Source organism: Acinonyx jubatus, chromosome A1 (genome assembly GCF_027475565.1).
Source record: "Acinonyx jubatus isolate Ajub_Pintada_27869175 chromosome A1, VMU_Ajub_asm_v1.0, whole genome shotgun sequence".
Lineage (NCBI taxonomy): Eukaryota > Metazoa > Chordata > Mammalia > Carnivora > Felidae > Acinonyx > Acinonyx jubatus.
Genome location: NC_069380.1, coordinates 112,262,309 through 112,289,159, shown reverse-complemented (window position 1 = coordinate 112,289,159; position 26,851 = coordinate 112,262,309). Strand labels below are relative to the sequence as shown.

The window sequence follows — 26,851 nt, the reverse complement described above, 5'->3', positions numbered from 1 at the left end:
GCACACACGTGTTCACACATACAGTGCAAGTACGGTTGGTAAAAGCCAAATAAGATGAATGGATTGTGTCTATATGAAGATCTGGTTGTGATATTGTACTGTACTTTTGCATTGCAGTTAGCATAGATGATGTTACCATTTGGTGAGATTGGATAAAGGGATCTGTCTGGAATATTTCTTACTACTGCGTGTGAATCTACAATGCTCTCAATAAAAATTTCAGTATAAAAAGGTACGTGATGTGGTAGAATCAGATTTAATATATTTTGATATTAAAAATGATTAAACAGGCCCTACTATGAAATGTTCAGAAAAATACACAGAAAAGGATTGTGGGGTACACCAGCTAAAATTCCCGTCTCAAAGTTGATAGATTACTAGAAATTAATTCATTTATGAGCTTTATTCTGATCTAATCAGGTAATGATACTACCAAAAGTAATTTCACAAATGAAGCGTCTTTTATTTTTTTCTTGCAAGAGTACTGAAGATTCACTGTAGTTGGAATTTCTAAATAAGCCCAAAGAATAAAATAAACATGACCCATATGTTTGTTTCTTAGTAGATGATGAAGATTGCAAAGGTTTGTTTGTGTGTGTGTGTGTGTGTGTGTGTGTTTTAAACTCTTGGTGTTTTATCCTATGGTCCATTTTGCATTTTGTGGGGCAACCCTTTTCTTTCCAAGGAGAACCCCTTGAAGATCTTTCTCTGACTGGGCCTTTCTTCTGAGACACTGTTGGTTTGAGACAAGGCTCTTGCACAATATTTCAGAAGCTTGCTGCTCATGGGACGTCACCAAACTTGCTTCCTACGTGCCTTCAGCAGCTCTTAGCTGCTCATAGACAGTAACTGGAGGGATGCCTAAGATAATTGCATATAAAGAAAGAAGGGGAGAGCTCAGGGTCCAGAGGATCTGGTCCTGTCTTTGATCAGTCCTGACCATTGCGTGTACTTCTGTCCTTTTGCAGGAGCAGAACACTGGGTAGTGGCAGACTGCCTTTCCTTCAGGGTCCAGAGGCGGTCTTCACTGCCTGCCACCCTGTAGCAGTGACAAGGTTGCTCTCAGCCTGCGGTGTCTTTATCTGAGCTCTCTGTGCTAGATCACTTATTTTTTCTGCCCAAACAATAGCCACCTGCCTTTCTAGGAGATGTGCCTGTTTCCTCTGGTCACCTTGTGATTCAGATGAGAGTGTCATCTTCCCGTGCACTCTGTTCCTTCACTCTGGCGACATCGGGGGCCTGGGAGCTACCAGACGGTTGTGTTTTCATGACCTAGTGGTAGACCAGTCCCTGCTCCTGGTCATCCTCAAGACTGGGCACCCATTGAGCTGTTGGCTGACATGAGCTAGTAAGATGCGTTCCTTCGCTTGGCTGGTTCATGGCGAGTTTCTTTCACAGGCATTTAGGTGTCCTGAGTCATACTCTCCCAAAGATCGATATCTGTTCTTTTCTTTCTTTGTTCTTCCTGTAGCTTACTGCTCTTAACTTTAGGAGGAGAGGTCAAAATACATGCATTATTCTTTTTTGTTCTTTCAGTTTCCTGCTATTTCCTAGACTAGGTCAGTCGAGGATTCCCTTTGTGTCTAGGGAGGATGAGGTGCGTCTCCAGGGGCAGCTCCAGCCTCATCAGGAGTCCCCCTAATCCGAATGAAGAAAGTCTGGTGTAGTGCTGCCCGGATGGCTCCCATGGCGTTTATTCGCAGTGTATGAGCCCATCTTGTTGGAGAGATTGATGCCATCACCCAGGCTAAGTCTCAGTGAGTTGGTATATGGAGACCTATGAGTAATTGCAGAGGTATATGTAGAGTGTTCCTAAATTCTGACGTGGCTCTGAGGTAAATCCATAACCTGGGCAAGAGCTACTATGTAGTAATTAAACTGAAAGTATAATATTTGTATAAACTTTCTGCCCCTCGGCACAACATATTTAAAATGTTCCTGGAGGTGATGTTTTTTAAAAATCTTTGCACTTTTGTACCACAGTTCGACTTAAATAGCATGCAAGTGCTATTCTCAAGATGACTAGTGTTTCTCTCACTTACTGGATGGGGTCTTGCCAAGAGGTGCCAAGAGGCATGTAAGGTCAGAGGTCTCACGGGAGGGCTCGGGAGCCATGTTTACAGAGAGTGTGCTGCTGCAGCCAACTGGGTCATGGATGTTGGCCAGAGCCTTCTCTGCACTTTGACCTGCCATGTACCATTTGTGAGGCCCTGTGCTTGTTTGAGTCATTCAGGGTTTCTCGGGTCAACTGGCAGCGGTCTGAAAGCAGGTCCCATTTCTCTCTGCTGAGAACCGAAGGGGGAAGAGTGAGAAAATGGAACCAGACTGGCTTTGCTCATCATTGCCGTTCGGTTTCATCAGTTCTGTTCAGGGTGTGGGATTCGCACCATTCTTGTGTCAGGGGTGGGTGGGGAAATATCCAGATGGCGGAGTTTTGTGGTTTCTGTTCATAGGTGTATCCGCCTCCCAGCAGCCCCTGTTCCCCACGGAAGTCCTCAGGGAGGAGGACAGCAAAGACCTAGAGGATGGCAGGGTCTGAGACGCATGCTCTGATGTCACAAATCTGCTCTCGTGGTCTGTAACCTAGACACAATGGTAGTGTTGGCCGTTGCTTTCCTCATAGGAGCCCTGTGGTAACTTGCCCTCGGGTCTGTTGGCAAAATCCGAGGCTCTGTTCTGCAGACATGGGTCTTTTCTTCAAAGAGAGCCACTGGGTTCGGGTCATGGCCTATGTTCCCTGACTGTACAGACCCTGGCCTACTGGTTGACTCGTTCCTTAAACCAAAATGGAAGGCCCTTGGGCTCCTCTGTGCATCTCAACAGCAGACACCGAGTTGGGCCATAGAGGACTAATGTCCAAAGACTCTTATTTTATTCTGGTCATACCAGAACCAGCGGGTCACTAGGATTTCAAGACCCTACGAAATGAGCTGGTGTAAATCATCATACAGCAAACAATTCAATTTGTTCTCCTTGGAAAGTTCTTCTGCAGAGACAAGGCCACTGGGACTGAGTGGGACTGAAGCTTTAGAAAATAACCATGAGTTTCAGATTGCATTTCATCTTTTTGGCAAGCAGTAAAATCTATTTTTCTGTCAAATGAAATTTCACCTGGAATCTAGTACATGTAACTGATTAGAGCAGAATTTCTAAGGTTAGCCTAGCCCTTGTTTCTACAAGCGTTTTTGAAACTCTTCCTTGGAAGCCCAGGTTGGCGGGGTCCCCGCTTTGAGGGCTCTGCTTTCAGGGTCCAGCACTGCCTTCAAAGCTGAGTAGCTCCCAGAGCCCAGAAGTGGCCTGGAGCAGGTTCTTCTGATTCCCCACACGCTCTGAGCTTCATGCTTTGCAGCTGTTCTGGAGTCCCTGCTGTGTCCCCGATTGCAAATTTTGTGAAAAGTCCTCCGCCAGAATGCCTCATTTTGCAGGGAGGACCTGAAAGAGGCAGGCAGTTGCTCACTATTTGTTCACTTGCTTCTTCGTTCATTCGTTCGTTCGTTCATTCATTCATTCGTTCGTTCATTTATGCACTCATTTGTAAATGTTTGCTCAGCACTTAACTACGCCTATTTCAAAGCTTTACTACGTTCTCCAGATACTCTGGTCAGTAAATGTCTCTTGGCCTCACAGACCTTATGATCTGGATACATACTCTTCTCAAAACCATGAAGGCTGTGAATGGGAGCTAGAGGAGCACTACATTAGTCAGCTCAGGCTGCTGTAACAAAATACCGTAGACAACAGACACTTCGATTTCACAGTTCTGGAGGCTGGATGTCTGAGACCAGGATGACTGCAGATTGGATTTCTGGTGAGAGGTCTCCTCCTGGCCTGCAGGTGGCCACCTTCTTGCTGGCCTCACATGGCAGAGACTTGGTTCTTCCCCTTCTTATAAGGGCACTGATCCCACTAGGGGGCTCCACCCTCGTGGCCTCATCTAATAATCCTCATTACCTCCCAAGGCCCCACCTCCACATAGCTCCCATATTGGAAGTTAGGGCTTCAACGTAGGAGGTGTTTTTTTTCTTTTTTCTTTTTTTTTTTTCAGGATGGGGACACAATTCAATCCATAGCAGATACTGTTTGGGCACACCGTGGTGATCTTTAACCTGATAGTAGAAAGATGGATAGGAGTTAAGCATATGGAGGAGGCAGGAGAAGACAGTGTTCCAGGCAGAGGGAACGGCTCGAGCAAAGGCCCAGAGATAAAGGAGTCCTGAGCCCTTGGGTGCAGGTGCCTGTGCTCAGGGAATGCAAGCCGAGGACCTGTGAAGCTATGGAAATAAGGAGTCATGCACCGTGCTAGAGGCTTTGAACAGACATAACCCTGAGGGAAATGGGGAGCCCTAGAAAGGGCGAGCATGCTGGAGTAGGTGACAACCCTTGGCCTGGCTTCCTCCCATAGCATTAAAGCCCCCGCCTGTGTATACGGTGCTTCATCGTCTGACATCCCTTAGAATAAATGTGGATGCTTGGGCAGCATGACACTTCAGCCCTCAGGGCAAGAAGATCAAGCCACAGTTTGTTCGGTAAACAGATTCATTTGGTCAGTAGTTTAATTCTGCAGCAGCTGAATGACATTATAAAGAATGCGGTGGCATTTCTACCGGAAATGTCTGCCATCATTTTCTTCTTGACATGAGGAGAATAAAAGCTTCCCCACTCCAGAAGAATTAGCATGAAATATGCCCATCAGTCTCCCTGTGAGCAGGCTTTCGGCTGCAGCATTGCATTCACAGTGACTGAGCGGGATGGTGTACGTCCCACCAGTGGTCTCATTGTCAGACACCCACCCCTCTGGATGGCCCTTTTGGGCTGTGGCCTTGGGTCAGTGCTGCATGGCTGCCTCCACAGTGGGAGGACCCCTGCCTGCAGTCATTCTTGCTCCTCACTAGAGGGCCGGCCCCTGGTTCCATCAAGGGCTCTAGACTCCCTTTGGGTCTGAGCTTTTCACAGGTGGCTTTTGTTTTCATTTACCCCTATTTCCATTCTTGTCTCTTATTTCTCATTCCTTTGGCATGCTTGTTCTCCAAATGTGGTCCTTGGATTGGTGCATCAGACATGCAAATTCTTGAGTCCCAACTCAGACGTACCGAGGCAGCATCGCTGAGGATGGGACCCAGAAACCTGCATTTTCAGGAGCCTTCCAGGTGACACCAGTGCACAGTCAAGCTGGGAACCCCTGCTTCAGCCCACAGATATGCCGTGTGCTTGTATGCTCCATGCCTTCGCATGCAAGCGAGTGGACGATCAGGTTTGTGTTTGGGCCTGGGCGCATGTGTCTGAACCTTTCAGAGAGAGTTCTGTGCAGGGATGTAAGCATAGGGAGCCCCTGGATGGGGGCTGAGTAAAGCCTGGGAGTTCTTCAGTATCTCTTAGTACCTGATTGTGATACGGATGCTGACAGCTAACGACTGTTGAGCAGGTTCTGTGTGCCATCACACTGCCCAGCCTTGTGCACATGATCTCATTCTCATCATCACCTCTGTCGGGTACTTTTCCTATCCCCATTTCATAGGGAGTCACAGTGAGGCTTATAGCAAGTAACTTGGTCAAGATGGAACCTGAGCACACGTCCACACTTTGTCTGAAGAAGCATGTGTCTGCACATCCTCCCGCTCTGTTTGCATACCAGCCCTTGGTGGTGATGGTGAGAGGGGGAGGGGCGCTTTCAGCAACACCTGTGTTTGCTGCTTCTAGCCCTTGGGCCGGCTCAGTTGACACGTTGCGGCATAGAGCCCTGCAAAGGGTTTGAGCATGAAGAGCTTTCATGCTCTTGGTCTCCACCAATGGTCCTTAATCTCTCCAAGAATACTTTTAGAAGCACAAACAGGAACCAAGAAAATGAAGTGAACTGTTTTACACTTGAAATGCACCACGTGTGAGAAAGTGCCTGTTAAATCAGGCTGGGTCTGCTCTCCTGGTCTCCTATGATTGGGGCCATTAAAAACTGCAGGGGTGAGCTGGTTAATTGTCTTCCCAGGTTGTGGCGGCACTATGGGAGGGGACAGGGGTCTCGTGGGCTTCCTGTACGTTTCTCTGTGGACTTTCATCTCGTTATAAATAGGCAGCAGTAATGATTTTATTCTATTGAAGGGCGAGTGGGGGAGAAACCTGGGCTGAGATTTAGAAGACTCACATGAAGGCATATGTGTGAGATAACTCTTTTTTCAGGCTTAGCAGAGATAATTTCTGAACCTCAGCTTGCTGCTTTTAGGGTGATCGGTGATGTCTTTTCAAGTTTCTTGCTGGCTCTCAAGTCTGTAGGTAGATGGGTGCCTTGGGACTCAGGTATGAACTGGCCTTTTGATTTTTACACCAGCTTCTTTTCCCAGCTAAAATTCTTTAAGGATTTCTATTTGGCTAGTTCCTCCTCATGGGCCACAATTTTGCATTGTGTGCTTTGAAAGCGTGTCACTTACTCTGAGGGAAAAATGTAGCTAAATACATAGTAAATCACATGTACTCTTATACCCTGCCTATATGTTAAGCAATCCTCTGTCCACTAAGTGTCTCACCATTTTCCAGATTTGTGTTGGAGACTTCCAGCAGCTGGCTGCATTTCCCTATGATTTCTCTTCCCCAATTAGCTTGTAGCCAAGTTCCAATAATATATTAAGCCGAGAGCTTTTCTTGTTAATTTCCCCATAGAAAAGATGTGGCAAAGCTACTGGGAGGCTGAACTTAGCCTACAAACATTGCTGAGCTGTACTGTTCTTCCTTTCAAATCATCAGTTGCTCCCTTGGAGAATAACTTTGTTTAGCATCTGGAAAGATGTTGGAGTGTTATAGGAAGTTGGAAACTTTGTGGCATTATTAGTTAGCGGGGGAAATTCCTTCTGGAGTAAACTTCATGAAGTGACTCTGGAAGCTTTACTATCCAGTGGGTGTATTACCCGAAGGTAGTTCAGACTTCTTGAGATTCAAGTTTTGCATAAAGAAAGTGATATAGTACATTATGAAATGATGTCCATGGATGTACTTATGTTGACTAGTCTTATATCACTCTTCAGATGTTCCCTGGTAGACAGGCGTTCTGAGCTCTGGTGGGGAGGGGGCCTGCCATGAACTCTTAGAGTTCATGTTTTTGGATCATCACCTTTGCTGGTACAACTTGAATGTCAGAGCCGTTCTTTGAACTTGTAGTGCATTTTTTCTTGCTCATTATTTCATAAACACCTGTGATAAAATGAGAATGATGGTGTTGAAGTTTAGGTGTCAAAAATGTGGAGATAACATCAGGAATCATTAAGCATGCCCTAAATGGCCAATCATTAGTCTCAAATGGAGGGACATTGGAATTAAAACAGTCAACTGGGTGTTCAGTTGGGAGGAAAAAGAAAATGAAAGGACACGTGTGAATTGCTGGAAATACGTCATCAAAGGTGGTGTTTAAAAATGATGTCATTAAGAATTTCGTGCTGTTTTTCATTGTTTAGGAACAGCTCCTTCCTTCACCCGTACAATATAGAAATCTCTTGTTTGATCATCACACTTTTTACTTTTTTAATTTCTGTATTATAGCACATTATGTACTCTGTAATGGGCTACCCTTGGTTAGGGGGGCTGCTTTTTTAATTTGTCATCAAAATTTCTTTTTTTTTTTTTCCTCATATTGAAGTCACAGATCTTATTAGCAGCCATGATTGGGAGGAAAATTGAGAAATTAATTAATGGAAATGGTCATTTTCTCCGGTTTCTCTCCTCTGTCCCTTCCTGGCCAGACTTGACTTCCTGTCCCTGCTTCATTTTTCTCCGTAACACTTAGACTTAATAAAGCATATGTTATACATATTATTTGTCATCTGTCTTCTACAAGTAGAATATTAGCGCCATGAAGCTAAGAATTTTTGCCTATTCCTTAGTCTATACCAGTGTTTCTCCACAGTTTTTCCATTTTCACTCTCCTGAGGAGACTTTCTAGACTCTTGTCTGCTAATTTCCTTCCTCCCTGGAATTTCAATACCACAAATATACCATGTATCTATGTCCTATATGTATGGTTGAGATTTATACCTAACAAGAGTAAGACGTTTTTTATCCCTCAAAAATCACTTTACCCCTTGGAAGAGAAATGTTGCCCCTTCTGAGAATGCACACTCTGGCCCTAAGCCAACAGGAGTCCTGGAGCAGAGCAGGTACTTAGTAACAGTTTCTGAGTATCCTCTTCTAAAATTCCACCCTTCTTTTCCCTGTTGCCAAAGGAATGTTTGGCTAAGCTGGCGAAAGGTGGGTGAAGGGAGTCCTTCCCCCAGTTGTATCAAGTCTTCATTCTTAAGAGTCTGTGATCACCCAGTGGAGGCACTGCTTTAATAGAGGGACTTATTTAAACCTGTGGACTGTTCTCCCTGCCAATCAGTGCATAAACAGAAAGCCAGTGCACATACTAAGTGGTCTTACCAGCTCCTAGCAGTAGCTCTGTTCCCACTTAAGCTGTGGTACTGACACTGACCTGTTTGGTCACAGAGCCTCCTGGCAGTATTTTGTGCAGCTGTGGTGGTGGCCTTACCGGTCAGTGGTTTTCCACATACACCCTTAAAGCAGGGGCAGGAACCAAACAGAGGCATTTCAACAAATCTTCTCAGAATGCCCGGATTTCCTTGCATGTTTTCAGATAACTCGATAGTCTGCAGCCTCTCCTCCCATCTTCCCAGTAGCCTGTACATATGGCAGGGTAAAAGGCCAGCAGTCCCTCTTGTGTTAAATAAAACAAGCAAACTTCAGGCTTCATGGTGTCCTGTCTGATTGGAATAGGAACAGAAGCAAGACAATTGTGTGGCCTTTCAGATGCCAGAGACCAGGAAGACCCTCTCAGCCTGCAGTCCAAGGCTCGCCCAGCAGACAGAGACAGACCCCGTGCCTGAAGCCTTGGGCAGGGGTGAATGCTGCTTTCCTTGAGATGGCTCAGGAGGAATAATTGCCCGTTAGTTCCTGTATTCCCAGAAAGGAAAGCATTCATTCATCATTTTAGGTAGCTTTGTTCCTCCATAGAAATGTTTCAGATGCTAATTTCCTTGGGAGAGAAGACTGACATTCATGCTTACTTTTATACCAACAATTATGCAGGAGTATGAATATTCATGTCAATAAGATGAATTTAATTATAGTCTGAGAAAATATCATAATGAATGGTTCTGCTGGTCTGACCCTCGTGGCTATAATAATAAAGATAAGTTCCTAAAACGGGGATCTATTCTTATCTGAGCCATTGACTGAAAGTGGAAAGGCTTTGAATTTTTTGTTTGCTCTGTTGAGGTAGATTCCCTGAAATGAGACCTAAGTGTGTCGTGTGTAATGGTCCTCAGTTAGTGGGGTTAGTGGGGTTACAACTTCTGGAATGTAGTCGCAGCCAGATGTACCTATAAATTTCACATATTGGCCTAGACGCTTATAACATGAAACCACGTATGCTTCTTAGTAACTGAAACCGACGGGTCATTTTTCCTCATGATGGATAGAAGTTAAAAAGATTTCTTTTTTGGAAAGTGTTGAAATTAGACATTTAAAACTGAAATTTCCAAGGCAACAGGCTATTTGGAGGGAATGTATGGTGAATCCTTTTTATAATTCGAGTGCCTTTCCCTGCATATATTTCTACATAGATGTATGGGATTTCTATCCCGGTTTTTCTTAAAGTGAGGCATACCCATCTGGGCAGATGTGTTTTTGCCGGCCACGTTGCTATGGCTGCTGTTTTACTCCAGCCGGTTATTAATTTAAGTGAGTCATTTTAAAAGAGAACACTTGTGGGGTGCCTGGGTGGCTCAGTCAGTTAAGCATCCGACTCTTGATTTTGGCTCAAGACACGATCTCATGATTTGTGAGATCAAGCCTTGGGTCGGGATCTGCGCTGACAGCCCAGAGCCTGCTTGGGATTCTCTCTCCCTCCCCGCCCCCCACCCCCCGCCACCACTCGCACACATGTGCCCTTGCACATGCACTCTTTCTCTCAAAAGAAACATCTTTTAAAAAGAGAACAGTTGCAAAAATGCTTTAAAAGCATGGATAATAAAGCAAACATCTTCATAATAAGCAAACTTGGGAGACTTTTTCGCTTGAATTTCTTTTGGATGTTGCTGTTTTCTACTGTGTGACCCAGCTGAGGATTCAGCATGGAGTCGGGCAACATTCACCTACTGGCTTGTTCTGTTACTTGCATCCTTATTATCCACTTCGTGACCATTCGCTAAGTGCCTGCTGTGTGGTGGTCCCTCTGCAAGGTGCCGGGGTGGTGGCGATGAACCTGACTCAGTCCTGGCCTTCAGTGTCCTCACGGTTTAGAGTGGAGAGTGTGACGTAAGGCCAGCAATTACAGCAGGAGGCACTGGGGATCACCATGCGGAGGAGCCTTGATTTAGGTGTCGGCCCTCTGTGACCTTGGACACCAGTTTATCCTTTGTGGCTTAGTTTGCTCATCTGTGAAATAGGATTAAAAATCATACCCCTAAGTGGGATAGAGCATTTGACTGCAAAAATCGTACCAGCTTCATAGGGTTCCTTGAGGATTAAGGGATGCTCATCCATGCAGAGTGTAGTGCCTGGCACATGGTAGTCCCCAGAAAATGATGATCCATTCAATAAATGTGCAGACATATATCACAGAGAGTGACTTATGTTGTATCCAGGGACACGCCCACCAGGCAGGGCAGCTCGAGTGCAAGAGTCACTTTTGTGCCCATAGACAAAAGATGGGCAGGGCATTTTCTTTCTCTGCAGAACGTAACATAATAGTGCTTTTGGAGAATGAGGAGTTGTTGGTGTGGGATATATAGGTCGTGGCTTTGAAGTCATCTGATCTTGTTCTTTGCTGCTCTTTTTACCCCTCCTTCTTTTTCTCCCCAAAACATACTAACATGTGAAGGTATCATCAGTAAGCTGGACTGGGAGTTCATCCAGGGCTGGGACCTTGGCTTCCTTAACCCTTACCACAGGGCCCTCTGTTTGACAGACATTTGTTGAATGAATGAATGAATGAATGAATGAATGAATGAATGAATGGAACGAACGAACTAATGGATGAAAGAGTGAATGGATAAATGATACTTGATCGTGATCAGGCATAGAATGTTAAGTAAAGGCATGTTACCAGTTATTGTTTTTTCACATCTGTGTGTGTTTCTGGTAATAAGGTATATTTTTTCATGGAGTTTGACCCAGGATTTTGTTTGGCAGTATTTTGAGCTTCTATTCATTTGGAGAAGAAAAGGCATGATTCTTAATTGGTGTAATTTTACCTTCATGAATTCAGAAATGCAATTTCTAGAATAATGAGTTCTCCTTTTAGAAAGGAACATATTTGCAGAAATGCCAATTCCTGGCTCATTAGGCCCGGCCCAGCTCTGGAGCTACATGACTCTCCCTGGGGCTGGCCCTGTCAAGTTTGGGGATCCTCTCACATTTTCCAGTCCCTGCTGCCCCCAATCAGCTCTACCTCTCACAAGTAAGAGTTAATATTTAATGAAAGGACCTTTGAGACTTCCATTGCCAGAACCCTGCTTGCTTACCACTCTGCAAATAATTTTGGATGACTGATTTTTATAATCTTAGCATCATTATTCCTGTTCACACAAAGAACACAGTGTATTTATGTAAACAGGCCACTGGACAAATTGATGGGGCGATGATAGCATTTCCTGGGTGCAAATTTGTTAGTAGTCATCTATTTGGAGAGACTCCAGGTGAGCTTGAGGGGAAGAGAGCTTTGTATCAACCAGGTTTCTTCTGTTGTGCCTCCTTAAGGTACCCCCCACCCACCCAGGGGTTGCATAAAGAAGGTGCCCTGGAGACAACCCTGCATTTTATGACTGCCCCATTTCTGCCCCCCACCCCTCGAAGGAGGCCTGGGTGCTGCTTTCTCCCTTGTTGATCATCCTCTCTCCTCTCCCCATGCTTACCCCTGCCCAGGCACCTGACGGCTGGTGTCCCGTTCCTGAGTTTTGGTGGTGCTGTCTGGGCTCCCCCATCCCTTCTTCTGATGTGGTGTCAGATGAGGAGCACCTCCTGGGAAGGTCTGGGGCCATCTGTCCTGTGTGCATCAGGGGTCGGGAAAGAGTCTGGCTGGCCCCTCTAGGACTGCATCCTGAGAGCTTGCTTCTCCGGGACTGAGACGGGTGGCCCTTCTTTCTGATGTAGCTGAGTCACATAACTTGTCAGTTTTCCCTGCAAGTCTTGAAGAAATTTTGAGTCCCTCCAGAAGGAATTAAGTGAGTGGTGTTATTGTTCTTTTGTTTAATTCATGACTTTTCTGGGATTCACAGTTCAAATATTTGTTAGCTTGAAAAACACCACTAATTTCTCAGCTTTGCACATTACTCATTTCAATCACAACAAAGCAGAAATGCTGCTGTGTAGAGGGCCCTTGGGTGCAGGACTTGTAGCACCCAAGAACCACAGGTGAGGGCTGGACATGGGACCTTCTCCTCCTGGAACTTGATGGTGTGGTCATTTTAGGTAAAACCGTTCTACTGTGGGTCTCTGGTCCATTAGAAAAGACCCTGTCCTTTGCGCAGGGAGATCTCACCATCAGCTTGCTCGACTAGGGGGTTGAGAGACCAAGATTTATGTTCCATTTCTCACTAACAAGCTGTGTTACCTCAAACAAATCACATGTCCCTGACAGGCTTCCATTTTACACGAAGCTGAAGATGAAGACAAGGGATCAGGTTTCATCTTGAACTCTGACTAGTTAGAAATGGATCTGCAATCACAAATCATTGGGGAAGGGTTCTGTGATTGATTAGCCATGTCTGCTATAGGTAAGGAAAGGGCCAGTGGTGGCATCCCTCAGGAAGGTATTGTCAAAGCCCCTTTTGCTGATGTTCTCCCCGTGTCTAGGAACATGGAAGCCATAGGACAGGACATGTGCAATGGGGCAACATCGACAGTAGGAGTGGGGTTGGACCATTCCGTCTGATTTCTGTTGCAGCCCCACCACTGATTAGCTCTGACACCTTAGACTAGCCAATTAAGGGGAATGCTATAGTCCCTACTTCAGATGCATGTTATGAGGACTGAGTCACATGTCTTCACTACTTTGCGTAGTAGGTGATCAATGAAACTGTGGTTGAGCTCTTCTTACTAATATAAGAATTATGGACAGTACTTTCTGCAGTAACAGGTGGTTTCTACCTGGTGGTCAGCCCTTGTTTCTGAACCACAGAGGATTTGCCCACATCACTGTTGTGAATGAGGACATCAGAACAGTCCAGAGGTTCATGAAGGCCCAAACCTGGAAGGAAATCCCATTGTTACAGTCATGAAGTTGTGAGCTAGATGCCATGTTTTACAGGTGGGAGCATCTGTAAACCTTAGGCCTGGGTGGGAGAGGGTGTTGTCCAAGGTCGCTGGGTGAGGTGAGGGCAAGCTAGGTTCTGTCCTAAAATTCTAGCACGTCCTGGATCTCTGTGTCTCTCCCGTGTGCTTCTAGCTGCCCAGCTGAGGGGCTTCTACCACGAGAGGAGGTGTCACTCAGTGGGATGCACGCTCACTCGGGGCTCTTACAGAGACTGGCTCTGGGGAGTGATTTGAAGGGAAGCCAAGTGCTGCTTTGTAATCATTGGAAGCATATTTATTTATTCATTATGTTTGAGAAGAGCCTCTAGTACCGGAAAGAAATGCTTCAGTCAACTGAGTTTTATTTTCTTTGTCGGTTTATCTTGATTCCCTGTGGCTTCCCACAGGCTTCCTGTCACTTCTCCCTTCCCAGCCTTGTCTCTGCTCCATGTCTCATCCATGCAGAATGAGGCCTTCAAAATCTCACCTCCCCCTGTCCAGACTCCCTCTCCCTGCCCTCAAGCCTGCATATTCCTGCCTGATGCTTATTTTCTTTGTTCTTTTTTCTTTTGTTGTTGTTGTTGTTTCAGACTTTATCTTGAATCTCAATAGGATTTATTTGTTTGTTTGTTTGTTTATTTTAAATATGAAATTTTTGTCAAATTGGTTTCCATACAACACCCAGTGCTCATCTCAACAGGTGCCCTCCTCAATGCCCATCACCCACTTTCCCCTCCCTCCCACCCCCATCAACCCTCAGTTTGTTCTCAGTTTTTAAGAGTCTCTTATGTTTTGGCTCCCTCCCTCTCTAACCTCTTTTTTTTTTTTTTCTTCCCCTCTCCCGTGGTCTTCTGTTAGGCCTCTCAGGATCCACATAAGATGAAAACATAAGGTATCTGTCTTTCTGTGTATGACTTATTTCACTTAGCATCACACTCTCCAGTTCCATCCACGTTGCTACAAAGGGCCCTATTTCGTTCTTTCTCATTGCCATGTAGTACTCCATTGTGTATATAAACCACAATTTCTTTATCCATTCATCAGTTGATGGACATTTAGGCTCTTTCCAGAATTTGGCTATTGTTGAAAGTCTGGTGCTTATTTTCAAAACATGCCTTTGATTAAACCTTGGCCCCTATGGCCTCCTCATCCCCCTGCAAGTGTCCTGCACTCCAGCACAGCCCTACTGAGCGCACTCCCCAGGCCATTGCCCGAGCCTCCTCTCCTCCTGGAGTGCCTGCCCGCCTCCCCTTTCCTTATGGTTTCCTCTTTATCTGGAAAGACCATCCAAATGTCATCACTTTGAAGGCTTCCCCAGAGATGGCTTCAGAACTTCCTTCACCCCATCCTTCACCCCTGACCCCTCCAGGCAGAACTGGCCTGGGATATGGTCTCCTGTACTCCTTGCTCTTTTTTTTTTTTTTTACTAATGTATTGCACAGTCTTTAAATAATGCTGTATTGTGCAATACTTTATTCCCCATCACTGGTGTTGTGCTGTCCTAGAGCAAGGTTTTAATCCATATTTGAGTGTCTGATTGAGTGAACCATCATGGCTCATGTTGGGCCATGTATACATATCTTCATCTGATTATCTGGAGATCCTTGTGAAGTAGTGTCAGTTAGGGTCTGCTTTTGAGAGCTGAGAACCCTGAGGCCAGAGAGAATCAGTTGTGTGAAGGGCTGGCTAGTCAGTGATGGCGTCAGGATTTGCATGCGGGGTGGGAGATTTCAGATGCTCCCTGCCTTATGCTGTAGTGAATGAAAGTCACACCTGGTGACCAGACTTGGTCCGAGGTAGTCTTCACCTGCCAGATTCATTTCCCGTTCTCCTCACCCATCTGAGTCCTTCCTCTTGTTTAGGGTCTACCACCTGGGTGCCCCATCTCTGCCATGCCTTGGATCATCATGCCATCACCACTCGCTCATTTACTGGAGAGCATTTTGCACTGAGCCATCTTCTCATTGTACACTTCACTGTGCCCCCTGAATTGTTTGCTCCTGTAGGAGAGGGGTTGTATTTTGAATTTGAGCCTTGACTGGGCTCCTGCTCTGCCACTTTTTGACTTGGATAAGATGCTGAGCTCTTTAAATCTCAATTTCTTTATCTCTAGACTAGGTAGTTTTGTGTTTCCAAAACTTGTAACTCGCCTAGTGTCTGGAGATGATGCAATTACAAATGAACATTCAAGGGCCAGATTGGAAATGTGCATTTGTCCCAGAGATTGTTTGCGGCTTCCGTATCTGCAATGTTTTACTAGCTGGAGCCTTAGAGAACTTTCTCCCATCAACGCCCCATGGTGGAGAAACATGAGCCATATTGCAGGGGTGTGGCCTGAAGCAGTCTTCCACAAATCTTAAATCTCTTTGAAGTCCCAGGTTTCAGCTTTAAAAAATTCATACGCATTTTGAAATCTTTTTCTTAATATATGCCAGTGTTTTTCTTGGCATGAAAATAATGTAAAATGACCACCCACTAAATCTACATTCCAGGGAGGAATGCTTCAGCGTCCACTCTACACAAGCTCTGGTAGTGCTTTGGCTTTTAATCATGTCCCTCAGAGCTTGCTTGAGGTGAGTCCTCTCCAGGTGAGTGGAGGAAGTTGGATCTCAGGGACCTATAGAGCATGGTCCCTTGACTGGCCAGAAGACCAGACCTTGGTGGAGGGTGAGTTCACCCAGGGGATGAGGCTGCTTAGAGAAGACATTTTGCTTCTTTATCTAGGTGGAAAGCAGATTCTTGACATTAAGTTGGAAGAGATTTACTTGTTCTCTATGGAGGTAAAAACTGCTACCTCAAGGGTCCTAGATGGGTCCTATGAAAAACTTGGTTCTTGACACTTAGTGAATGTTCAAAGATGTTTTCTCCCATTGAAATTGTAGACCTTGTACCTGTCCATCCCAGGCCATATTTATTCAGTATCTTTCATTTGCAAGGGTCAGTGTTTGTTGATGCTTCCTTAGTACATGGTATTCCTTTGGTCCACACCTAATTAAGGAGCAAATATTATTTTTCCCTTGGAATGGAAACATTGAGTTTTTTTAATTGGGAGTGGAACTTGCTAATTAAAGTATATGTTTGCCTAGGAATGGAATATTTCTACGACAAAATGATCATGATTTAATGTGCTGTAAATTCTGCTTCATATCATCTCTTAATCAGAAACTACCTTCCTTAAAAAATTCAGCTCAAGTTCAGTCTTCTGACCTCCTGAGGCCCCAGTAATCTCTCCTTCCATCCCCATTAGACCTCATCATTGGTATCCTGAATCTGGCACTTGGTGTGGAGGCATTGCTTTTGTTTACCATTTTATGCCTTTGTCTTATTATGTGTCCGAATTGGTGTGCCCTTGTAGACCACAGCTATCAGTAAACACTTATTCAGTCAGTCATTGAACTTTTTGTTGTTGTTGAGTGCAAGATGTGCATAAAGTGTGCTAGACTCTGAGGAAATTCATTCACTCTGAATGAATCATGAACCCAATGTCCCTGTGAGGGCACGTTCACTCTTCTAGAAGTGACCTAAGTTTCTGCAGTCTGAGTGTTTCTGACTGTATTTGGATGGCAGTGTTGTGGAGGGGCCTTGGGTTACATTTGCACAGACTTGAGTTGGAATTCGGGCTCTACCAGTTACCAGCTCTGGGACCTTGGCCAACTTCACCTCTCTGAGCTTCCATTTTCTCACTTGTAAAATAGGAGTAAAACTGATCTTTCTTTCATAGTTGTAAGAGGTGAGGATAACACAATGCCTGGTTCATAGCACTAAATAATAGTAATTTTTTAACTATTTACTCTCATTTAGAAATACTTGTGTCCGTATTATATACAGTTGACCCTGGGCTAGGTGATTTGCTAAGTACTGGGGAATATGTGCATATGGTGACAAAGGCCCTTGCTTTTACAAAAGAGCTTTGGTAGCAAACAGTCTTCCTGGTCTGAGTCTCCTAGTGTTGGTATAAAATGAATGCTGCCATGAGTGAGTAGATGTATATTAAACATGTGGCTTCCCCCTCACCCCCAATATCCTGTTGATACTGTTATTGCTTTGAGAATAGGGGAAGTTAAAACGATAGCACCAAAACAAGGTTTGGTCTGACCCTGTTGCATCCAGAAACACCCCAGATGGAGAGAGAGGTCACCATCATTGCAGTAAACATCCCCCCCTTCAGATGTGTGTCGCACCCTTCTATTGGAGCCTTGCTGGAACTCCAGGAAGCAGGCACAGTTGCCCTATGTCACAGATGGGGAACCAGGGACCCCTCAGTGTTACTGACTTAGCTGAGAGCACGTGGTCCAAGACAGGTGAAGGTGGGACTTGAACCACGTTTGCTCATTTCCTAATCTGGTCCTCTCTATTGCATGGTGCCTGGGAACTCAGAGCCAGGCCCTAGCCTTGCCAGCCACTTGTGTCACATGACTTGCACATTAGTTTCCTCTTAGGCAAAATTAGAAATAGCACCTACTTGATAGAGGTTTGGTGGAGATGAAATGAGAGAATGTAATTGCTTCATGCAGAGTGTAGCTCATAGTCTATGAATACAAACCCTTGGTATAGCCAATGTCACCGTAGTTGTGCGGAGAATCTCTGAGGCCGCCTGTGTGTGAAGCCTGTGTCTGCAACTTCTTGTGTGTCCTCATGTTACCCATCCTGGCTAAGCCTCACCATCTTCTGAGTAAAATGGGGACAGTCATAATTAACACATGCGGTCCAAATAGCAGGTGCTAAATGAACTATTGGGACCTCATCAAGATAAAAATCTGGGGCACCTGGGTGGCTCAGTTGGTTAAGCGTCCAACTTCAGATCAGGTCATGATCTCTAAGTCTGTGAGTTTGAGTCCCATGTCAGGCTCTGTGCTGACAGCTCGGAGTCTGGAGCCTGCTTGGGATCCTGTGTCTCCCTCTCTCTCTCTGTCCCACCTCTGCTCATGCTCTGTCTCTCCTTGTCTTTCAAAATGGAATAAATGCTACAAAAATTTTTTTTTAAATTTTTTTTAACGTTTATTTATTTTTGAGACAGAGAGAGGCAGAGCATGAACGGGGGAGGGTCAGAGAGAGAGGGAGACACAGAATCCGAAACAGGCTCCAGGCTCTGAGCGGTCAGCACAGAGCCCGACGCGGGGCTCGAACTCACGGACCGTGAGATCATGACCTGAGCCGAAGTCGGATGCTTAACCGACTGAGCCACCCAGGTGCCCCACTACAAAAATTTTTTAAAGAAGATAAAAATCTTTTGCACAGGGAAGGAAACGGTCAGCAAAACTAAAAGGCAGCTGACAGAATAGGAGAAGGTATTTGCAAACGAGAAATCAGATAAAGGGTTAGTATACAAAATCTGTAAAGAAATTATCAAACTCAATACCCAAAGAAGAAATAATCTAGTGAAGAAATGGGTAAAAGACATGAATAGACACTTTTCCAAAGAAGACATCCGGATGGCAAACAGACACATGAAAAGATGCTCAACATCACTCATCATCAGGGAAATACAAATCAAAACCACAATGAGTTACTGCCCTCACACCTGTCACAATGCTAAAAATTAACAACTCAGGAAAATGAGAGATGTTGGCGAGGATGCAGAGAAAGAGGAACCCTTTCGCCCTGCTGGTGGGAATGCAAACTGGTGCAGCCACTCTGGAGAACAATATGAAGTCTCCTCAAAATATTAAAGATAGAACGACCCTACAACCCAGCAATTACACTACTAGGTATTTATCCAAAGGACACAGGAGTGCTGATTTGAAGGGACACATGCACCCCAATGTTTATAGCATTGGTTATTGAAATCACTGACATAGGATTTCACTCATATGTGGAATTTGAGATGAAATAAGGGAAGGGAAGGAAAAATAAGAAAAAAACAAAGAGGGAGGCAAACCATAAGAGACTTTTAAATACAGAGAACAAACTCAAGGTTGCTGGTGGGGTGTTGGGTGGGGAGATGGGCTAGAGGGGTGAGGGGCATTAAGGAGTATTTGTTGGGATGAGCACTGGGTGTTATAAGGAAGTGATGAATCAACTAAATTCTATCCCTGAAATTATTATTACATTATATGTTAACTGACTTGGATTTAAATTAAAAAAATAATAATAATAAAACAAATAGGCCCTAACAAGTTATCATTCTGACAACAATGCTTGTGATTTTGGACTTTGCGCCTCTTCCCTCATCAAGAATGAAACCCATGACTTTGTGACTCCGACTAGCACCTTTTATGCTGTCTAGCTGTTGCGTTAGCTGGCTCTTGCCTTCCTGAGAGGACCCCCGTGAGGGGCAGAGGCTGCTGCAGTGCACTGAAACCAGGGTTCATTGCCTGACCTCTCCTTGACCCATCTCAGCGCTCACCTCCCAGATGGCAGCATTTAGTGTCTGGAAGGCCCGAGGCAGAGCCCTGGGCTGTGGATGCCTCCCTCCCCTCCCCTTTTCTTCCTTCAATAGACAGTGTAGAATCCTTGGTCCAACCACCACCCGGAACTGTTACCCATGTGCAAGAGGCGAAGCCTCTGACTTTGTCCACTGCAAGGAATCTCGGATCCTGGGGAAGCAGATCTGGCAACACACAAGATAAGAGTTTAGGAAGTGCTGGAAATGCAGTCCAAAAGGGCTAAGACTCCTCGCTCCTGGCCCAGGGCTTTGTTGTCAGTCATAGATCAAACAGGTAGCCGCATGGTGCCCTTATGTGACCAAGATGAGATTGTTAATGAGGCACCATGCAAGCCATTGAGTCCAAGGTTAATGACAGAGCCTGCTGCCTGCTCCTCATTGCTGAGTCCACGCGGTGCATGGCCCGGAGTATGTTCAGTATATAGTGGTTGCATTGAAGAAAATTGTGAAAGGATTATTGTTCGAGAGGATAAAATTACATCATCATCATTATGTTTGCTACAGCGTATTGCATACTTCCTCCATGCCAGGCAGCATGCCCTTCCTGTCAACTATCTTTGATTCTTAGCAACACCCGTAGTGAGGTGAGCACCGTTAGTCCCCACGCTCACATTTGTGGGACTCAATCTCAGGTGCTGAAAGACGTGGTCAAGGTTACACAGCTAGGGGGTAGCTGAGGTGGACTTCAGAGACGGGTTTAACTTTGAAGACCTTGCTCTTAACTATTATGCTGAAATGTGACCCTCCATAATGGGTGGGTGGGTGACCCTCCATAAAGGGTGACAGTCCCTTACTTCTGTGGGCCTCACTTTCCTCATCTTTGAAGAAATAGCGCAGAGCTGGGTCTCAGGAGGTCTCTTCCAGAGTGGTCATGCTAGGTCTGCTTTCCCTGGGGGCATCCGGTGTGCACAGGACTAAGCCGAGCTCACGTCCCTGCGGCTGATGTTCTGGTGTGAAGAGAACTGCCCTTACACAGGGCTTTGGCTCACTGGTGAGAATCATAACCAGTTGGCTTGTGGACAGAGTACTGGGGCAAGTAGAATGTAGAACTGAGCCCATGTTCCTGTCACACTATGCAGGCCGAAGTCATTGGCAGTTCTGGATCTAGCTACCTCTCTCTCTTAACTGACCTAAAATGGTACTGGGCGAGTACAGATGAGGTGGTTAGGAGATGAAAGCTGTAACATGGAGCCCTGAGCAAACCCTCCCTGCTCCTGCATGCCTGAGCTGGTGGTTGACTCCTCTAGGATAGGAAGTCTCTGTGATGCTCAGTGATGACCTGCTGGCACAAGGGCTTAGTTTACCTCCCCTTGTCCCACACTCGTGCCCAACCTGTGTTGCAGATGTGTCTCAGATTCCCAGTTCTCTCCTGTACCTCCCTCAGACCGTCAGCAGGGCTGCTGGGAGGCTCTCAAGAATAGAATGACATGACGCTTAAATAAAGCTGATTATTTGAGAGCATTTCAGAAATACGTGCAACAGGTTTATTCTTAACTTTCCAAAGACTAAGATGTGATAATGCTGCATGAGTCCTCTAGTTAGATAGTTGCCTCAGCTCTAGCCTTGGAAGTAACAAGAAGACTGGGGACGATTTCTTCAGATAGGCCATTGTCAGTGTTTCTTTGAGGTAAAGCCATATAAAACTTGGCTCCTTTGCTTTTGCAGTGTGTGTGTGTGTGTGTGTGTGTGTGTGTGTGTGTGTGGTGTATGTGTGTGAAAGAAGGGAGTTGTATAGAACATGGAATAAGTTTGAAACCACTTAACAGATAATATACACCTGCCATCTCCCATCCCTTTGCTGGATTGTCCCACGTACAACAGGGTGGATGTGTCACCCTCAAATTCTATGGCATTGGAAATGCACGGAGCAAAACCGGCTACCCTGGATCGTAGATTTGGTTCCAAGCTCATTCACTTTCTGGCTTTGTGACAAAAAATCAATATCAAATCTAGTTGTGTTGGCAAATACACAGGTTTGAAAAGGCTACAGTGGAACATTGAAATCACTAAAAGTGCTTGAGTCTTAATGGCCAAGAACATAAAGTATGGATTTATTGCATTTAGTGTTTGGAAGAGTTCATATTTCCCCGCATTTCTTGTGGTTTTGTATTTGTGTGTACAGAGTGTATCATATGCATCTTTTTAAACTCGATCCCAGTAATTGTATGCTCGTTGACTACATGAATCAATTTTTCACTTTCCTGGACATTGTCAAGCTGAAAGGCTGGGTTCTTGTTTTGTGTCTGATGACTGACACTGGGATTGAACTCTCGGGTGGGCCCATAATAAAATCAGAGTACAGTCCAAAAATATGTGGTTAGTCTGATTCAGTCAAGCCCGGTGCTTTCTCATCTGTCACACAAGCCAGTCTTGTGGTTCTGGCTCAACAAATTATTATGAAAATGGTTTCACATTTGCTGCCGATGGTGATGTTGTCTGCTTCCAACTTTGGGAGGGATATTTACAGCGTTTCTATCAGTTTGAGTCATATCGAAGCAAAATCAAAGTACCTCCGTATCTCCTTACTTTTAGAAGCAATTCATTTGTAGTGTGTGGGTCATGCAGTGCAGGCTCTGATGTGGCCTGGTTATTTAGGGCTTTGGCAGCCTTAATAGCTTTGAATTACCTAATGGAAAATATATTTTGGAAATAGGAAATAGTAAACACTCTTTTCAAGTAATTCTTACCATGGTGTGGGATTTGACAGTGAACGGGAAAGAAAATTGTTTCCCCGTTCGGGAGACCATTATGTATAGATACTTTTTTAAAGCTGGCTCATCAGGTTGAAGGGAGCAAATATCCTTTATTGAGTATGCTCTTTGGAGTCTCACAACAACCCTATGAGACCAGTATCACCACCCCAGGTTTGTGAACGAGGGAACAGAGGGGGAAGGCATCAGGAAACTAGTGGACTGACCATGATTCCCGTCAGGGAGGAGTGAGGCTGGGCCTCACACTCTGGAAGAGCGACCTCCGCATCCCTGTTCCTTCCCTAACTCCAGCGGCAGAATTCTGTGTGGTTTGATTTCACATACAGAAAAGGCACTGTGGATGGCACCGTTCTGTTAGGGAGGCAGAATGGAGTCACTTCCACCTTTCAGTGTGTGGCATGCAGGTGGTCTACATCCCTCGCAAACTTCATCCCTGCATCTTCTAAAAATGGGGCAGTATCCCCAAATGACACGGTTGTCTACATTCGTGATCCTAGGACAGGACAAAATCATTAATAGGGCCATGTCCACAGAGGTCCCTGCTCTCCCAGCTACTGAACGAAGAGAGACCTCTAACTGTTGACCCCATTTTCTCTCCCCTGCCTTCTTTGTACATAGGGGGGATGTGTTTTTCTGGTTGGAAGAGAGGCTAAGCCTCTCAGGATAATTAGGGGCAAAGAAATAGAGACATTGAGATTGGGAGTGAAGGAGGGATTTGGGGGGCGTGCACATAAATGAGGCCAGCCCTGCTTTGGAGAGAGGAATCACTGGGAGAGGATGGGGTTTTGATCAGAGGTGCAGAGATGGTATATTTAGATCCTTTCAGATGTCTTTCAGAGACATTTGAGGATGAGATTCCTTTTTTAAAAAATGTTTACTTCTTTATTTTGAGAGAGAGAGAGAGAGAGAAAGCAAGCAGGGAAGGGGCAGAGAGAGAGAGAGGGAGAGAGAGAATTCCAAGCCAGCTCTGTAACTGTCAGTGCAGAGCCCAGTGTGGGGCTCGCTCTCATGAACCGTGAGATCCTGACCTGACCTGGAATCAAGAGTAGGATGGTTAACTGAGCAACCCAGGCGTCCTGAAATTATTTTTTAAGGTTAAATGAATAAGCTGTGTGTGCTCTGATTTTAAACCATTGTAGGACTTCATATTTATCAAGTGTAATCAGAGCCCAAATTAATAATTACAGTAGTAAATCACAGCAACCACACACATCATTTATGAAGCATGTGCAGAGCAGGCCTGGGGCTGAGCCCTTCAGGTGTGTCATCTGATTTCGTCCCCAGACAACCCCAGGAAGCATCTAGCACAGGGCCCAGCGCTGCTCTTATATGCAGTAAGTATTCACGCCTGACCCCTTTCCTCTGCCCCGAGTCACCACCAGGTTACCTGCCACCTCCCGTCCCCTGTTCCTGCTGCGTGTTGCCATCCTGCGCCCTGGTGATGCCTCCCCTGACAACCTGACACTGGGCCAGTAGGAACCCAGGTGACTGGCTGTGATCTGCAGGCAAAGCCCGTGTAAACCCAGCTGAAGTCTGTCCCTCCTTCCTGACAGTTAAAGAAGTTTGGCCGAAAAAAACCATGAAGGAAATACATGTGCGCCTGTAAATCACTTATTCACCATCCCTTATACTTCACAGTAAATCAAGAGGATGCTGGAGCCGGTGTTCATATTCCAGTTTAGAAAAGCCCCCACTGGAAAGGCTCTCTGCGAGGAAGCCTGTCCCAGGCCTGCAGAGACCATTCACGGGGAGTGTGGGATGCCATCAGCCAGGCGGAAGGACAGCAGTGCTGGCCTGTGACAGGCACGGAAGGGACGACAGCAGATGGAATCTGAGGAGATCTTGTCACTCAGGACAGAGGACGATGCTTGTGAAAATGTGTATGTTGAGGGACAACGTGCCATATTCTCATGTTCCTGATAGGCTGATACGGTTGTGGTGCAGCATATGGCCTCTGCAGTCCCCTCACCAGCTTCATATCTGGTCTCTGACACTTGCGAGGCATTGTGTCCCTTGGCAGAGTTCTTAAATTTCTTGTTCTCAGTTTCCTCACGTGTGAAATGGGGCTAATTGTCCTATCTTTATGGGGCATTTGAGAATTAAATACAACAACCCAAGGATATTGCGTACGATGTTGCTTGGCATGTAGTTAATCCTTGATAAATGTCAACTAGGATGATATTTATATGAAGTTTCTCCCGCTTATTTTCATTACACTGGTTGTAACATAGTACAAGCCATTTTAACTTGTAGGATTATATTAGCAATTCCTCAGTATATCTATTAACTTAGATATGCTAACAGCTTAAGAAGCAGTTGGGTAATAGAGGTAAGGAAACAGACCCAGAAGGGCAAGTCACTTGCCTCATGTGCCCCAGCTGGTAAATAGTAGGGCTAAGAATTCAACTGAGCCCTCCTTGGGTTTAACCAACCCCTCCATGTGCCCTCCTAAATCATTTCCCCCTGTTTGGCATTTCTATGGAGTAGAGACTCACACAGGTCTCCTAGTCTGTCCGACAGGCGCATGCAGTTTGGAATCCCTTGTGGGGATGCACAGGTGAACTCCCTGTGGGCCCTCTGGGGGGCTGGTGCAGCCCTGGTGCCTGAAGCTTCCGGGGCTGGACCAGGTCTCTCAGGGCATTCTGTGGCTTTGTGTTTGCATCCTCGGGAGCCCCTTCCCTGCACCTAACCTTCAACGTACTCTGACTTAGGAGTCTTATTCGCTTCTTGGAATCCTTCTCCATCTGGCGGCCTTAGCAGGGATGTTGAGTGGGTTCTTGAATGCCACCAATGGTTCTTCTAGAGGAACCGAAAAGGATGGTACATACTGCATTTTGTCTCTCCAGGTGGCACGCTGCAGGATAGTGGCCGGGTTAGGTGTCTGCCTACCTGGGTCCTCATCCCGGCTTTACTTGTAGCATATTTGACCTTGGACACCGTGTATTAACCTCTCTTGGCATCTTGGTGTTCTCTTCCATCCGTTGATGGTGCTGATGGTGTCCATCTCGTGGGGCTCTGGGAAAGACTGGATGAGTGAGAATTGAGCATTCTGCAGAGATTATTCAGCTGTGATTTTTTTCCCTTTTCTTTCTGTGTGTCTCTTTCCAGAGATAAGCGGGGCTGGCTGGGCACAGGGTGGTGCTCTGTGTCTGGCGAGCACGTAAGGAGTGTCGTTTGGCCTTCAGCAGTGGCTGTGACTTGATTGCGCATCTTCTCTAAAACCAGGGTCAGGAAACTATGTGCGCATCCAGCCGCCTCCTTTCCCACCTGCCCCTGCCCCGGATGGGTCGTTCATCACTGCCAAGGGCTGGACTCTTACATTTCATGGAATCCTGGAGGCGAAAGCCCCCTGCCAGGTCATGCAGTCCAGTCAGCTGTTTCCTTGAGACTGTTGACTAGACCCTGCTTTTGAACACTCTCCAGGATGGGGACCTCACTCCTCGGCCCACAAGGCAGGTGGCTCTTCTGAGACAAGGGTGCCTTCCTTTCCCTGAGATGTGTCGGCTACCACACAGCTTCATCTCACGTGGGTTTTCTCTTCACCCTGCTGCCATGCAGAATAAAGCCCAAACCTCACTTTGCCCATGCCTAACCCTCGAGTAATACCTGTTGGACCCAGTTACTGCTGTGTGCCCAGGTCTGTGCTAAGTGTAGATGTCCCCCGTGGTTCCTGGGAAGCCAGCAACAGGGTGGAGAGACCCAGGGAAAAAAGTACAAGCGGCCTTAAAATGGAGAAAACTGTTGTCAAAAAAGAAATGGGGTACTGTGACAGGAATAAGTCATCTTCTTAGGAGTCGTGGGAGAGTCACTTCTTAGGAGGATATGTTTCAGCTGTGTCTTGTCAGCAAGGAGGGAGCCCGCCAAGCAGAGGGCAAAGGAGGCACCTGTCATGCAGAGGAAGCAACCTGTGCCTGAGCCCAGGGGTGGGAACAGGCTGAGTGTGTTTGAGGAATGGAGGCAGTGCTCTGAGAATGTGCTGAGTGAGGAGGGACATTGGTGGCAGATGAGCTTATGTGGGTTGGCAGAGGCCTGTTTGGGATTTGGGCTTTACTCCCAAGGTGGTAGGGAGCCATTAAAAGTTGTTAAGCAGAGTCTGGCTGTGGGATGGAGACTGGACTTGGGGGTGGGGGGACAGGGAGTGACAGAAGGTAAGAAGTAGGAGACTAGTTACAGGGTTCATTGCCTTCTCACAGGTGGGCAGACAGATGAGGGCCTAGGGCAGAGCACTGGGTGTGCAGGCAGAGGAGAGGGGAGAATTTGGGATAGGTTTTAAAAGTAGAATCTGGTACAGAATGATGGACTGAAAGATGAAAGAAAAGAGGTGAAAAAAAATCACAGATGGCTCCTAGATTGCTGCCTTGACTGTGATGTGTGGGGTGGCTATTGTTGACTCTTAGAAACCAATCGATATATTTCCTTTTGTCAGTTTGCTGCCTCGCTTCTCTGAGAAGACAATTCTGGCAGGCTAGGGCTTTCTCCCAGACAT

General features: G+C 45.9%; 1 protein-coding gene and 1 long non-coding RNA gene across 2 annotated transcripts in view; one reads left to right on the top strand and one right to left on the bottom strand.

The window, feature by feature from the left end:
* SPOCK1 (SPARC (osteonectin), cwcv and kazal like domains proteoglycan 1) overlaps positions 1–26,851 on the top strand; it is a 515,798-nt gene that overhangs the window by 271,401 nt on the left and 217,546 nt on the right. The window lies entirely within an intron of this gene.
* On the bottom strand, positions 1,438–10,581 carry LOC113604476 (uncharacterized). The gene is made up of 2 exons (XR_003426419.2): positions 10,479–10,581; positions 1,438–7,176 (listed from the first exon to the last, which is right to left on the bottom strand). It is a non-coding gene; the product is annotated as an uncharacterized LOC113604476 (long non-coding RNA).